A 15,292-nucleotide genomic window follows, 5' to 3' on the forward strand; every position below is an offset into this window, starting at 1 on the left:
GTATTATAGCATTACATTTGTTCATAATGTTCATTTATATATTACTAAAGGCCCGGTGCACAAAAATTTGTGCACTCGGAGGGGAGAGGGGGTCTCTCAGCCCAGCCTGTGCACTCTCGCAGTCTGGGACCCCTTAGGAGATAACGACCTGCTGGCTTAGGCCTGCTCCCGGGTGGCAGAGGGCAGGCCCAATACCTAGGTGCAGCCCGGTCGGGCTCAGAGCAGGGCCTATTGGGGAGTTGGGGCGCCGCCCCCTGTCATGCACAGAGCAGGGCGGATCAGGAGATTGCGATGCCACCCCTAGTCACGCTCAGGGTAGGGCCGAATGGGGGGTTGGGGCACCGCCCCCTGTCACACTCAGGGCAGGGCTGATGGGGCGGGGGGGGGAGGGGGGTTGGGGCGCCACACCCTGTCACACACAGAGCCGCAGGGCGATCAGGTGGATGGGGAGCTCCCCCTGTCACTCACATAGCAGTGCTGATCAGGGGTTGAGGAGCTCCCCCCTGTCACGAACAGAGCAGGGCAGATAGGGAGGTTGTGGCCCCGCCCCCTGTCACACACAGAGCCGCAGGGCGATCAGGGGGTTTGGGCGCTGCCCCCTGTCACGCTGATCCCGGTGCTGGGAGGCATATTACCCTTTTACTATATAGGATAGAGGCCTGGTGCACGGGTGGGGGCCGGCTGGTTTGCCCTGAAGGGTGTCCTGGATCAGGGTGGGGGTCCCGCTTGGGTGCCTGGCCAGCCTGGGTGAGGGGATGATGGCTGTTTGCATCTGGTCACACCCCCTTCAGGGTGGGGGTCCCCACTGGGGTGCCTGGCCAGCCTGGGTAAGGGGCTGAGTGCTGTTTTCAAGCTGGCGGGTGACTGAAGCTCCCAACCTGTCCTTTTTTCCTTTTTTTTCATTCTGGGCCAGCTTTAGCTCTGAGGCTCGGCTCCAGCTATGAGACCTCCACTGCTGAAAGCAGGTTTCTGGCCTTTGTTTACCTTCTGTATTTGAAACAATGTTGCGGTCCTGCTGGCTGAAGCCCAGGGTTTTGTTTAGCTTCTATATTTGTTACAATGTTGCTTAGAGTGCAGCTGAGAGGCCGGCAAGGCTGGCGGGGAATCTTGGCTTCCTCCGTCACTGAAGCAAGCAAGCCTCCCTGTTCGCGTCAGCTGCCTGGCTGCCGGCCGCCATCTTGGCTGGCAGTTAATTTGTATATCGCCTTGATTAGCCAATGGGAAGGGTAGCGGTCGTACGCCAATTACCATGTTTCTCTTTTATTAGATAGGATATTATATGTATGTATATTTGTATGTAATGTTCATTTATTTTCACTAATATACATTACTCATATAATAAAACCCTAATATGCAAATTGACCAAACTGCAGAACGACTGGTCTCTATGACATGCACTGACCCAGGGGGCAGATGCTCAATGCAGAAGCTTCCCCCTAGTGGTCTGTGCACTCCCAAAGGGGGAGCACCCCTCATACAGAAGCCGGGCTCACTGCTGGCGAGTGCAGGGGTGGTGGTGAGAGCCTCTCTTGCACGGCAGTCCTAAGGACCCCTCGGGGTCCCAGACTGCAAGAGAGTGCACGCCGGGTTGAGGGACCAACGCCTCCCCCTTGCCCCCCCCGGCCCAGTGCACGACTGTCATGCACCGGGCCTCTAGTGTTTTAATAAACTACAATTTATTTACCTGTTTTCCTAATGATGAAAATTTGGACTTTTAAAAGCAATTCTTCTGTAAACATTCTAAGACATTTTCTTGATCACATGTAAGATTTTTAGGGTATATACATAGGAGTGAGTTGCTGGGTCTTTGTTTATGAAAATGTAGAAATTTATGAAATTATTTTTCATAATAATTTATCAAATTACACTCATTCTTGCAATGTAAGAGTTCCTATTGCTCCACATCATTTCCAATTATTAGAAATGTTATATTTCTTAATTTTTGCCAATCTAGTATGTAGAAAATATTCTCTCATTGTGGTCTTAATTCACATTTTCCTTAATACTAATGAAGTTGAACATCTTTTTGTCTATAGGTTGACATTTTCATTGGGCTGTTTGCTATACTTTTTCTTATTGTTTGCAGGATTTCTTTATGTATTTTGGATAATAATCCTTTGCTAGTTGTATTCATGACAAACGTCTTCTCCTACTTTGTAGGAAGTATCTTAATAGAGTTTTTTGAAAGAAAGTGTTCTTAAAATGAATGCAATTAAAGTTATTAAGTTTTCTTATATGCAAAGGACTTGTATTCCATTTATGAAACCTTTCCCTTACCCTAAGTGAGAAAGATATTATTCCATATTTTTCTTCTGAAATTTAAAAAGATTTCCCCTTCAAATCTGTGTCCTTAGAACATTTGGATTTAATTGTATGGTGCAAGGTAGGGATCTACTTTATTTGTTTTTTTCTTCTTCCAATATAGATCATCTAACCCCCTGTAATACATAAGGCATAGTTTTCCTAATGAACTGCAACACCACCTCTGTCATATGTTTAAGGTCCATGTAGGTATAGGCCTGTATAGGCGTTCTTTGTTTTGATTCAATGGTGTTATTTCATTCTGCAGCAATATCATTTGACCTTAATGACTATACTTTAAAGAAATCTTTATATCTGTCAAGGAAGGCATGTAATCCTGACTTTTTTGTAAGTAATGTCTCTTTCATCCATGCCCTCTCCATTTTTTTTCTGTATCAATTATAGAATCAGTTTGTCAATTTCTACAAGAAGACCTGGATCAAGTTTACATATCATTTGGGGGACAAATGTTCTCTCTATGATAGTGGCTCTTTTCATGGATATGAATTCTCTGTTTATTTCAGAGTTTTAAAATGTCTTTGTGTAAAGTTTTAAAATTGTTTTGCATATATTGAAAGGTATTTATTATTTATTTCTAAATATTTTGCAGATTGTGTTGCTATTCTAAATGTATTTTCTTTGAAAATTCTATTTTCCGTTTGCTATTAGTGTGTAGAAATGCAACTGAATTTTATACCCAGCCACTTTGCTTTAATCTTATTTAAAAAACTTGCATGTGAATTTGGTGAGAATTTCTATAGATGGAGTCATACCATCTGGGATAATGTGTGTTTTCTTTTTATAATTCTCTTTTAATATGATTGAAATGGCTAGGTTCTATAATATTAGGAAAAGCAATGATAGCAGGCCTTTTCATGTAGTTCCTGTTTAAGTTGAATATTTTGTCACTTGGAATGATATTTATTATTTTTTAATTACAGTAAGGAAGTAATCTTATGTTCCTTTTTTTCTCAGAATTATACTAATGAATAGGTGCTAGATATCAAATGCCTTTTCTACACCTATGAGAGCTTCCTCTTTTAACCTGCTAACATGGAAAATTTCATTTATAAATTTACTACTGTTAAAACCCCATGAATTTCTGAAAGAAATATAATTTAGTCACTTCTTTGATTTCTTATAATCTGCTATAATAGTTGGCTAATATTTAATTCAGACTTTTGAATCAATGTTTTTGAGTGATATTTGACTGAAGTTATTATTTCTTCTGCTCTCCTATTGTAATTAGGAGGTTATTCTGGTCATATAGAATGCATTTCAGAGACTTACCTCTTTTTTTCAGTTCTCAGAAAGTGTTTGCATATATTTGAAATAATCTGTTCCTTGAAAGTTTGGTAAAATGACTTCTAAAACCACTTAAGAGAGTTCCAAAATGGTGGTGGAGTAAGTGGAAGCTACACTGACACGCTCCCAGAACAAAACTGGAATTACAACTAAAATACAGAAAAACCACCCTGAAAAATCAACTGAAGAGTAGCTGGAGAGAACCCTGCTATCCAAGGACAGAAAGTGGAGACTGCACAGAGACTGGTGGGAAGTGTGGAGGTGCAAAAGGGCTGGCCAGGCCCCCACAGACAGGAGCTGAAATTCCAGAGGGTTATCTCAGCTGTGTGGGAGTTCTCACTATGGGGCAGGGAGGGTTCCCACTGAGAACTCTGCAGTCTAAATGCCAAGCTTGGACCTCCCAGGCCAGAGCACCAGAACTGAGAAAGGTGCCCACATAACATCTGGTTATGAAAATCAGCAGGGTTGCTGTCTGCCAGGGAGAAACAGCTGGAAATGCAGACACCCTCTTAAAGGGGCAGCACACAAAATTTTGTTTGTAGCCATTCCCCTTAGGCTTCAGCAGAGAGAGGGCACAGTAGACTGGAGCTGTATGAAGAGAATCCAGGGTTGGGGGCTCTGGGTTTATAGCTCAGAAGGCAGCCACCCTTGTTTCCTGTGCTGAGTAATTCCCTCACGCTGCAGAAGATATCTTTCTCTGGCAGACCTTTGCCATCCAGGCAGTTTTTGCTAGGGGAAGATGGGGGGGGGGGCAGGGGAGAGGGAGAGTAGGAGGGGAGAAATTGCCCCACCCTGTCGGAAGGTATCTCACCCCACCCTTTGGAGTCTATGCCTTGCTGTAGACAATAGCCTGAGGCTGATCAAGACTGAATACCAATAAGGTGGGTCTCTGGAGGTTTGAGTCTTTATCTGATCTAATTTGTGGTCACGGGCTAGGAAAAGAAGACCTTGGTGTATATCTTGGTCCTTTCCAAAGGCACCAAGCCCTAGCAGAAGGAATCACAAGCTGTGGATTGCTGATAGCTCCAAACAGGGTACTCAGGGCCAGTCACAGTGTCTGCCATTGCCCTGCACTAGAGACTTGGTGATGTAACATATCTACCTAATACACAGACACAAACCCAAACAGGCAGCTAAAACAGGGAGACAAACAAATAAGCCCCAAATGAAAGAACAAGAGAATTCTCCAGAAGTAAAGCTAAATGAAATGGATATAAGAAATTTATCAGATATAGAGTTCAGAATAATGATTACAAGGCTGCTCAATGGCCTGAGAAAAGACATAAAAACTATGAAAAAAGACCAGTCAGAAATGAAAAATGGCAGCATTAATAAAGAGCACATAAAGGAATACACAGCAGATTAGGGGAAGTCAAGGATAGGATCAGTGAATTAGAAGACAGGGTAGAAAAAAAAATCACTCAATTAGAAACCAAAAAGAAAAAAAAAAACACAATTAAAAACCAGGAGGACACCTTAAGGGAGCTGTGGGACAACATGAAATGTGACAATATTTGCATCATAGGCATCCCAGAAGGGGAAGAAAGTGAGCAAGGGATAGAGAACCTGTTTGAAGAAATAGTGGCAGGAAAACTTCCCTCACCTGGTGAAGGAAAAAATCACTGAAGTTCAGGAGGCACAGAGAGTCCCAAGCAAGAAGAATCTAAAGAGGCTGACACCCAGACACATCATAATTAAAATGTCAAAAATTAAAGACAGAGAATCTTAAAGGCAATAAGACAGAAGCAATTTGTTACCTACAAAGGAGCTCCCATAAGGCTGTCAGCTGATTTATTATCAGAAATTTGAATGTCTACCAAACATTCAAATAACTAACACCTATCATCCTCAAAGAATCCAAAGTGGAAGGAACACTTTTAAGCTCTTTCTATGAGGCCAGCATTACTCCAATACCAAAACCAGATAAAGACACTACAAAGAAAGAGAATTATAAGCCAATATCCCTGATGAACATAGATGCTAAAATCCTCAACAAAATATTAGCAAATCTCATCCAGCAATACATTAAAAAAGATCATGCATCATGACCAAGTGGGATTTATTCCAGGGGTACAAGGCTGGTACAATATTTGCAAATCAATAAACATGATACATCACCTAAACAAATTGAAAGACAAAAATTACATGATCATATCAATAGATGCAGAAATAGCATTCCACAAAATTCAACACCCATTTTCATAAAAACTTTCAGTAAAGTGGGAATAGAAGGATTATATCTCAACATAATAAAGGCCATATATGACAAACCTATAACCAACATCATGCTCAATTGACAAAAACTGAAACTATTTCCCCTAAGAAGAGGAAGAATACAGGGATGTCTGCTTTTACCACACTTATTTAACACAGTACTGGAAGTCATAGCCACAGTTATCAGACAAGGAAGAAAGATAAAAGGTATCCATATTTTAAAGGAGGAAGTAAAACTGTCATTGTTCACAGTTATACATAGACAATCCTAAGGACTCCACCCCCAAACTCCTAGATTTAATAAAGGAATTTGGCAATGTAGCAGCATGCAAAATTAACACCCAGAAATCAATGGCATTTTTATACACTGATAATAAATTCTCAGAAACAGAAACCTAAAAAACAATCCCATTTATCATTGAAACAAAAAAATTAAGATACTTAGGAATAAACTTAACCAAGGAGGTCAAAGACTTAGAAAACTACAGGACGTTGAAAAAAAGAGATAGCGGAAGATATGAACACGTGGAAAACTAAACCGTGTTCATGGATTGATAAAATTAACATCATTAAAATGTCCATACCACGCAAAGTAATCTATAGATTCAATGCAATCCCTATTAAAATACCAATGGCATATTTCATGATCTAGAACAAATACTCCAAGAATTTATATGGAACCAAAAAAGATGCTGAATAGTCACAGCAATCGGAGAAAGAAGAACAAAGTTGGAGGGATCACAAATACCAAATATCAATTTATATTACAAAGCCACTGTACTTAAAACAGCTCTGTACTAGCACAAAAACAGCATCGGGTGGGCATATAGAACCATGGAAGAAAACAGAGAACCCAGAAATTGACTCAAGTCATTAAACTCAATTAATATTTGACAAAGGAGTCAAGAGCATACAAAAGAGTTAAGATAGTCTTTTCAACAAATGGTGTTGGGAAAATTGGACAGGTACATGCAAAAAAATGAAACTAGACAACTGACTTATACCATACACAAGAATAAACTAAAAATGGATACAAGAATTAAAGTAAGTAGTGAAACCATAAGAATCCTAAAAGAAAACGAAGGTAGAAAGATCTCAAATATCTTTTGTAGCAATGGGGCAGGGAAACTAAGGAGAAAATAAACAAATAGATTTATATCAAAGTAAAATTCTTCTGAACAGCAAAAGACACCATCAATAAATTGGAAAGGGAGCCCACTGCATGGGAGATCATATTTGGCAATGATACATCTGATAAACGGTTAATAACCAAATGTATAAGGAACTCATACATCTTAACAAAAGGAAGAAAAACAATCCAATCTCAAAATGGGCAAATAGACACTTCTCCAAAGTGGACATACAGATGGTCAAGAGACATATGCAAAAATGCTCAAAGAAACTGATCATCAGAGAGATGCAAATTAAAATGGCAAAGAGGTACTACCTCACACCTGTCAGAATCTCTACCCTCAACAAATCAACAAATGACAAGTGCTAGCGAGGATGTGGAGAAAAGGGAACCCTAGTACACTGCTGGTGGGAATGCAAACTAGTGCAGCCATTATGGAAAATAGTATTTTCCTCAAAGAATTGAACATGGAACTACTATTTGACCCAGTGATCCCACTTCTATGAACATATCCTAAGAATCCCGAAACACCAGTCAGAAAAATGTATGCACCCCCATGATCATAGCAGCACAATTTACAATAGCTAATATCTGGAAACAGACAAAGTGCCCATCAGTAGATGAATGGATAAAAAAGCGGTGGTACATTTACACCATGGAATACTGTGCAGCAGTAAAAAGAAGGATCCGTTATCCTTTGAGACAGCATGGATGGACCTGGAGAGTATTATGCAAAGTGAAATAAGCCAGTTAGAGAAAGACAAGTGTCACGTGATCTCACTCATATGTGGAATCTAATGAAAAAAACCTGATGGTGCTCGCTTCGGCAGCACATATACTAAAATTGTAACGATACAGAGAAGATTAGCATGGCCCCTGTGCAAGGATGACATGCAAATTCGTGAAGCATTCCTTATTTTTTTAGAGATAGAAGAAAACAAACAAACAAACAAACAAAAAACCCCTGATGAACAAAATTGATCCAGAGACATAGAAGCATGGAACAGACTATCAAATCTCAGAGGGAATGCGGGAATGGGTGGGTGGGTGGGAAGTGATCAACCAAAGAACTTGTATGCATGTATACATAACCTATGGACAATAGTGTGGTAAAGGCTTGGTGTAGGGGGCAGGTACAGGCTAGAAAGGGTCAATAGGGGGAAAATGGGGACATCTGTAATACTTTCAACAACAAGGATTTTTTAAAACAATTAGAAGAGAAGATAAAAAATATAAAATCACTCAAGCTCTTAAGTTTAGAACAATTTTTACTCATTGATTCAAATATTAGTTAAATAACTATTATAAATGATTTGTTAAACAATTTTTTTAAATATATTTTTTATTGATTTTTTACAGAGAGGAAGGGAGAGAGATAGAGAGCTAGAAACATCGATGAGAGAAACATCGACCAGCTGCCTCCTGCACATTTCCCACTGGGGATGTGCCTGCAACCAAGGTACATGCCCTTGACCGGAATCGAACCCGGGACCCTTCAGTCTGCAGGCGGTCGCTCTATCCACCGAGCTAAACCGGTTTTGGCTTGTTAAACAATTTATAAAACTCTTTACGTTATCTACTTCTGTTATATCCTATATTATAAAAGCCTAACATACATATCAACCGAAAGGCAGAATGACCAGTTGCTATGATACACACTGACCACCAGGGAACAGATGCTCAACACAGAAGCTGCCCCCAGCCCTCAGGCCCCAGGCCAGCCAGGGTGGGTGCCAGTGGGGCCCCGCAATCGCCCTGCCAGTTGCCCCACAGATCAGCTCTAATTGCCAGCCAGGCTTAGGGACCCTACCCATGCATGAATTTCATGCATCAGCCTCTAGTTTATTAAATAATAATGTATGGACCCCTATGTTTATAGCAGCACAATTTGCAATACTTAGTTCATGCAAAGTTTCACATTTATGTGCATAAAATTGATGTTGGTAAACTAATATATTTGAACTCTCCAATTATTCTCCTTAATTTTTAGTTCCTTGTTTCTTTTGTTTTGATCAGTTTATCTAAAGTTTGATATAATTGGTTGATCTTTTCAACTTTTATTTTTGTTGATCTTCTCTATTGTATCTTTGTTTTCTGTTTTCCTAATTCTGCTCTTATAATTATTTCTTTCTTTCAACTATCCCTATAGGTTTATCTTTCCTTCTTCTGTTAAACTTATAATTTTTGGAATTCATTAATTTTGGAAATTATTATTTTATAATATGGGAACTGCTTATAATTATCATTTATGAACTGCTTATACTGCATGGCAGCTTTTTGCTATGTAATATTATCATTCAATTGAAAATAATTTAGTTTCCTTTATGATTTCTTCCCTGACACATGCATGCTATTTTTATCTATTGAGTTCTCTGAAATATTATTTATAGAGGTAATGCTTGTTTAGCTTTATGTATATATTTACCATGTAAGTTATTCATTTCTTGCTTCATATACTATGCTTTGAGAATTATTTTCCTTCTTACTGAATCCTATCCTTTTAGGAATTCCTTTGGTGACAAAGTTTTTTTTATTTTTTTTAAATCTCTACAAGTTTTTATTTTACCTTGGTTGTTGAGGATTCTGGGTGACAAATGTCTGCTATCAAAATTTTGAATGTAATATTCTTCCATTTTCTGCTTTCTATTGTGCTAAGTAGTGTTTTAATTCTAATTGTCAGTCTTTTGTCAATGATCTATTCTGTATGTCTAATTGTAAAATTGTCCCCTTTCTCTATCTCTTTTATATTCTATAATCTATATAATAAAAGCCCAGCGACCGTTACAGCAGAACGACCAGACCTGTCGACCAGTCACTATGATGCACACTGACCACCAGGGGGCAGACACTTAATGCAGGAGGAGGGGGAGGAGGGCTCAGCAAAGCCTGGAGATGCACGTTATAGCACTGGGATCCCAGAAACTGCAAGCCCAGAGCTTGCTTTCCAATAACAAAAAATAAATTGGGGGAAAAAAAGCGGCCAGACACTGCCACCCTGGGAAGAATGGCTCCAGGAGGGAAAGGCCTCCTCAGGCCCTGCCCAGCCCGGCTGGCATGCCACGGGCTCACAGCAACTCACCCGTGACGTGCAGGAAGTGCAGCCCCTCTGACTCGCGTGGACCACTGCTCCCCATCCTGCTCCATGGCAGACGCAGTGCTGCCAGCCGTGCCACATCAGCTCGGGCTCTGGCTTCCAGCTTCCTGCCCGCCCCTTTGTATAGTATGTGTGCTCAGGGGCGTGGTTTCAGCCTCCTGGCCAATAGTGCCACAGCACAGCCAGAGAGTGACAAGACACAGCCACCAGGGCTGGCTGGGCATTGATTTGGCCGTGTGACTTATGTCCATGTGCAGTTACACTGCGTGTTTACATTGGTAGGGAAGCAGGGCAGCCCACTCCTCCGCCAGCTCCACCCTCTAGGCTAAGAAAGGCCCGCTGATCTCCATGTTTCTCCTCCCGTCTGGAATCAAAACCTCTTGGGGATGAATGATTCCAGCAATGACCCCAACACTGTCACAGACATTCCTAGTCATTACAGCCCATTCCTCAGCCCACAGTGCCCTGCTCCACCCACTGCCACTCCTCACCTGTCACCCCCTGAGGACCACCTTATGTTATCCTGTTTGAAATGTGGGCATCTCAAATGCCCCCTATCCTTTCTTTCCCATAGCTCCCTTGCCCTACCTTTCTTCCTCTAAAAATCTTGTATTTTAAAAATATATATTTGATTTATTTCAGAGAGAGAAATAGAGGTAGAAACATCAATGATGATAAACAATCATTGAGCAGCTGCCTTCTGCACGTTCCAAACTTGAGATTGAAGCCTCCTGGGGTCCCTTCCCTATCCCTGTCCTGGCCCACAGGCCCCATCCCTCCTCCCGCCAGGCAGGCCCTGGTGGTGGCTTGGCTGCGAGGGGAGAAGGGGGGGAGGGGGGAACTGCAGGGTGATGTGGCCCTGAGGGCAGCGTCGGCATCTGGGGTCCATTCCTTCCTTGCCCAGCCTGGCAACTGCCACCTCCTCTCCCAACCCCGCCGGGGCCTTCAGGCCCTGATCCACACGGCCTCAATCAGCTTGGCCCTGATCCGCCCTGATCATCCTCCAGGTCTAGGGACCCCACCTGTGCCTGAATTTCATACACTGGGCCTCTAGTTTTACTATAAAGTTTCTAGACACGAGCTCTTATTTTTCCTATTTTGTTATGTTAAATTTTTTATTTATTAATTTGAAAGAGAGAGATAGATCTTGATTTGTTGTTTCCACTTGTTTCTACATTCATTGATTGATGCTTGTATGTGCTGTGACCTGGGATTGAACCTGCAACTTTGGCATATTGAGGTGATGCTCTACCCAACTGAGCTACCCAACTAGGGCCTCTATTTTTTCCTCTTTTGGATATGTTATAGTTCGTGAATTCATTTGTGCTAGAAAATTCATAGCCATTATTTATGTAAGTATTGCATTCTCTCCATTCCTTCTGTTTTTTTTTCTTTTGTAGAATCCAGTTCAGTTTATGTTAGATTTTCTTATTAAATCTTCCACATTTCTTTTTTTTTCTTTTTTTTCCCTCACATTTCTTTATTCCTCTTTTATATTTTCCTAGTTTTGTCTCTTTGTGTTGAAATTCTGGGCAATATTTTCAGATACATTTTCAAGTTTACTAAATGTCTCTTATTGTTATATATCATATAATTATTATTATTATATCATATAATATATATGACTGTTTAATCTATTGGTTGAGTTTTTCCTTACAATAATTGCATATTTTCATTTTAGTTCCATTTTCCCCACTTTCATGATTGCATTTGTTATTTTTTAAACATCTATATATAACTGTTCTATGTATGATTCTTTAACATATGCAGTCTTTGACATTCTAAATCTGTTGCTCATTGTTTCTGATGACTCATTTATGTCTTGCTTTTCTCTGTGCTTGGTGTTCTTTGATTGTGACAATATTGTCTGATCATAATCTGTGCTGTCTTTGAGTCCTAAATTTTGAAAGCTTCTCTCCAGAGAAGATTAACTTGTACATCTGTAAATAGCCAGAGGTTGCTGCTGAAATGGTGCCAATTCAGTTTTTCTTTAGCATCTTGACTCGGTTACAAGAGTCCCAGGATCAGTTCCCCTTGATAACTGATGGCCCAATACTTTGATCTTTACAAGGTTGCTGTTTCCAGAGCATTGAGAAATCCACTCTCAGAGAGCCCACCGTACCAGACAGATAGCTTTGTCAAATGTGTTTATGTTCAGATTTGTTGTTGGTTTTTTCAATTGCTTTTTTTTTTTTTTTTAACAGGAAAGAACGAGTCCTTGAAATTCTCCCTTAGTTTTTGTGAGGCCAAAATTACCATCAAGAGTATGCCTTACCCATGGCTACTTATTTTTGCAAAGGAAGAATCTTTCAGAATACCTACTCTGGCATCATCTTTAAGCCAATAAGTAAATTTTTACCAAGACTATGTGACATAGCACTTTTTTCAATAAAAAATACAGGGAAAATAAAGTATAAGTTTAGGAATATCAAATCATTCATTTATACAATCACTTGCTCCTCAATTTTTATTGAATTATTAAACTATGTTCAGCAAAGTGCTAGTTGCTGGAGGTACAAACATGCATCAGCTATGATCCTAAGAATACTCACAATCTAGCATGGGAGACAAGCATGGTCACAGAAAGATCTGCAGTAACTTGCAATTCCCTTTGGTCCCTGCAAAATCTTTTTTACTTATTCGTTATCATAAATGTTTTAAAGAAAATAAATTGCAATGAGAAACATATGGAGGTTATAATGATATTAAATATACACATGATCATGATCATACATTATCTGAAATGTTTCTATTTTGAAATAATGTTATATTTTGTTTTAGATTTATTCCAAACTAAATATTTTGGGAAGTAAATTTAGGAATTAAATGTACTATTATGATTGCAAACATTTTAAAGAAAGACATTGTAAACATTTGTCTTAATTTGATAATTTAAAAAGGAAAATTAGTGAATGGGAGGTATAAAATTGATCAGTTTCCTGAATGATGAATTAGGTAAAAATAATTCAAATTTAAAATGGTATTAATGACAGACATGAAAATAGTCTACAATTATAAAGGGAAAATTATTTTAAATTAGAGTTAATCATATCTTAAGCATTCTTAACCAAATACACTAAAAATAGAACATTTTACACCAAATATACTATTTAAAATCTATAATAATAAAAGCATAATATGCTGATTAGACCAGATGACCTTCTGGACAAAGCCGGGGCTGCGAGGAAAGCCCAGGCGCCAGGTGCCAGAGGGAAGCTGGTGCCGGCAGCCGGGGGAAGGAAGGCCTATTTTTGCATGAATTTCGTACATCAGGCCTCTAGTTTTTAATATCCTTAACATGAATCTGTAGCACTAAACAACGTACATGTGGATGCCCAATAACTATTTGATGGGAGAGTTAATGAGGAGAGAAAAGATGAAAGGGTGGGTGGGTGTTAGGGAAGGAGGGAGGGAGGGTAAACTTGGTTTTTCTTTGTACTGTTTCAGCCTCATCGCCTCTTTCTCCTTTATTACATATTCAAGCTACAGTAAACTGTCTCTTCCTTGAACTTCCATTCTGTCTTGGGTTTTCACACAAGTATTCGCTTTGCCTGGAATGTCTTCCTGTTTTGCCACAGTAGTTAATATTAAATATTTCCCCATCTGGGTTAGTAACTAAGCCAAAACAAAAATGTTTTATTTCTTGAATTATTTGAAATTCTACCTGTAAAGGATTTTTATTTATTATAGAATTCATTCATCTTTAAATTCTAATGCAAGTTTAAATTTAAAAAAAATCTTAAATTTAAATTTCAGGAGACAACATGGTGATAAAAAAAGAATTCTAGATTTGCTGTCAGACAGGGAGCAAAAATGTTTAGCTTAGATCCTGGCATATAATGGCATTTAATACATTTTAGTTTATTCCTCTTTCCCTTCCTGTCTTTTTATTTCACTTTTTCCTATAATAAAGTAAAATATTAAACAAGGTAAGATGTTAATTTGTAAGAGTAAAAAAAGTAGGTATTTTAGAACTCTGTGTTCTGCAAATTACAGTACTTGGGCCTAAAATTGAGTTCAAAATTCCTGGCAATTAAAAAAAATAGAGAAACACTTTATTTTTGACAATAAACTATATAATACTAAAGTTAAAAAATTAGATTTTTCATCAAACAATGCTTAAATAAGAAAATACAGGTACTATTTAAAATAAAGTGTGTTGAATAAATCAGCAGACAATAATTTTACCTAACATTTTTGAAGGCAGAATACAGGTATATTATTGAATTTCAATTGATTGGAATAATTTTTTCAAGGGCTTTAGATAATGTATTGAAGATACGTTGTTTCTGTTCATCTAATTTAGCAAAGGGATAGACATCAGAGACTGTACAAGACTGTGTTTGAAATGTCCACTTTGAGATCTGGTATAAATAAATCCTTAAATGAATTTCCTATAAGCCCCAGATCTCTTTAATAAGTGCCTGTAACAAAACTAAGAAAAATACTTCCTGTCAACAGACCGTCAAAAATCTGGGAGGATATATATATATACACACACACATATATATATTCATAAATATTAATATTCATAAATATTAAAATATATACAGACCATGCACCACAGAAATGTACACTTGATACCTATATAATATTATTAACAAATGTTGCCCCAATAAATTTAATTAAAATATATATACATATAAAATCAAGTTGGTGACCATTACACACAACCAGTTTAAGTTTGTTTTGGCCCTTTCACAAATTCATATCCCAATCTCAACATGTGTTGTCGCCTGGGATAATTTATATCCTATTATACAGTTTGTCTTCATTTCAAATTTTGCCTTCAGCTGTATTTTGCTCTAGAAAACTTTATGAGCTTAAAGGTATCAACGGAATAGATAAGACAGAATAACAAAACACCTCTTACATCTGAAGACTGATTAATATTGGATGATTATAATGGAACACATCCACTAAAGGGAAGAGAAGTACCATGTGATAAATTAAAAACAAAGGGGTTGATAAATGCAGGTGCTTATATGAAGCTCACTTGCCTTAGATAACTACTCCTAAATGACTATTTTTAACTTCTTTTTCCTGTAACTTTTCAAGGACAGCAACATCATCACGCATTGCTTCCTGTTATGAACATCAATGTCTGCATGGCAAACAGTACTAATTGGAGAGAATTCTGAGTTACCTTTTTAGGGCAAAGCCACCTGGATGATTCTGGGTTTTTTTCCCAGAGTGACCCTTCTGTTCTGAGATGAAGACAGAAAGGAAATGCTCTTCAGGCCATT

At 38.8% G+C, this 15,292-nt stretch overlaps 1 protein-coding gene and 1 non-coding gene across 2 annotated transcripts in view; one reads left to right on the forward strand and one right to left on the reverse strand.

Moving 5' to 3' along the window:
- The window catches only part of EPHA6 (EPH receptor A6), a 968,470-nt gene that overhangs the window by 353,364 nt on the left and 599,814 nt on the right, over positions 1-15,292 (reverse strand). The window lies entirely within an intron of this gene.
- LOC132232008 (U6 spliceosomal RNA) lies at positions 7,767-7,873 on the forward strand. Its single transcript, XR_009452172.1, has one exon. It is a non-coding gene; the product is annotated as a U6 spliceosomal RNA (small nuclear RNA).

This window comes from Myotis daubentonii, chromosome 3 (genome assembly GCF_963259705.1).
Source record: "Myotis daubentonii chromosome 3, mMyoDau2.1, whole genome shotgun sequence".
Lineage (NCBI taxonomy): Eukaryota > Metazoa > Chordata > Mammalia > Chiroptera > Vespertilionidae > Myotis > Myotis daubentonii.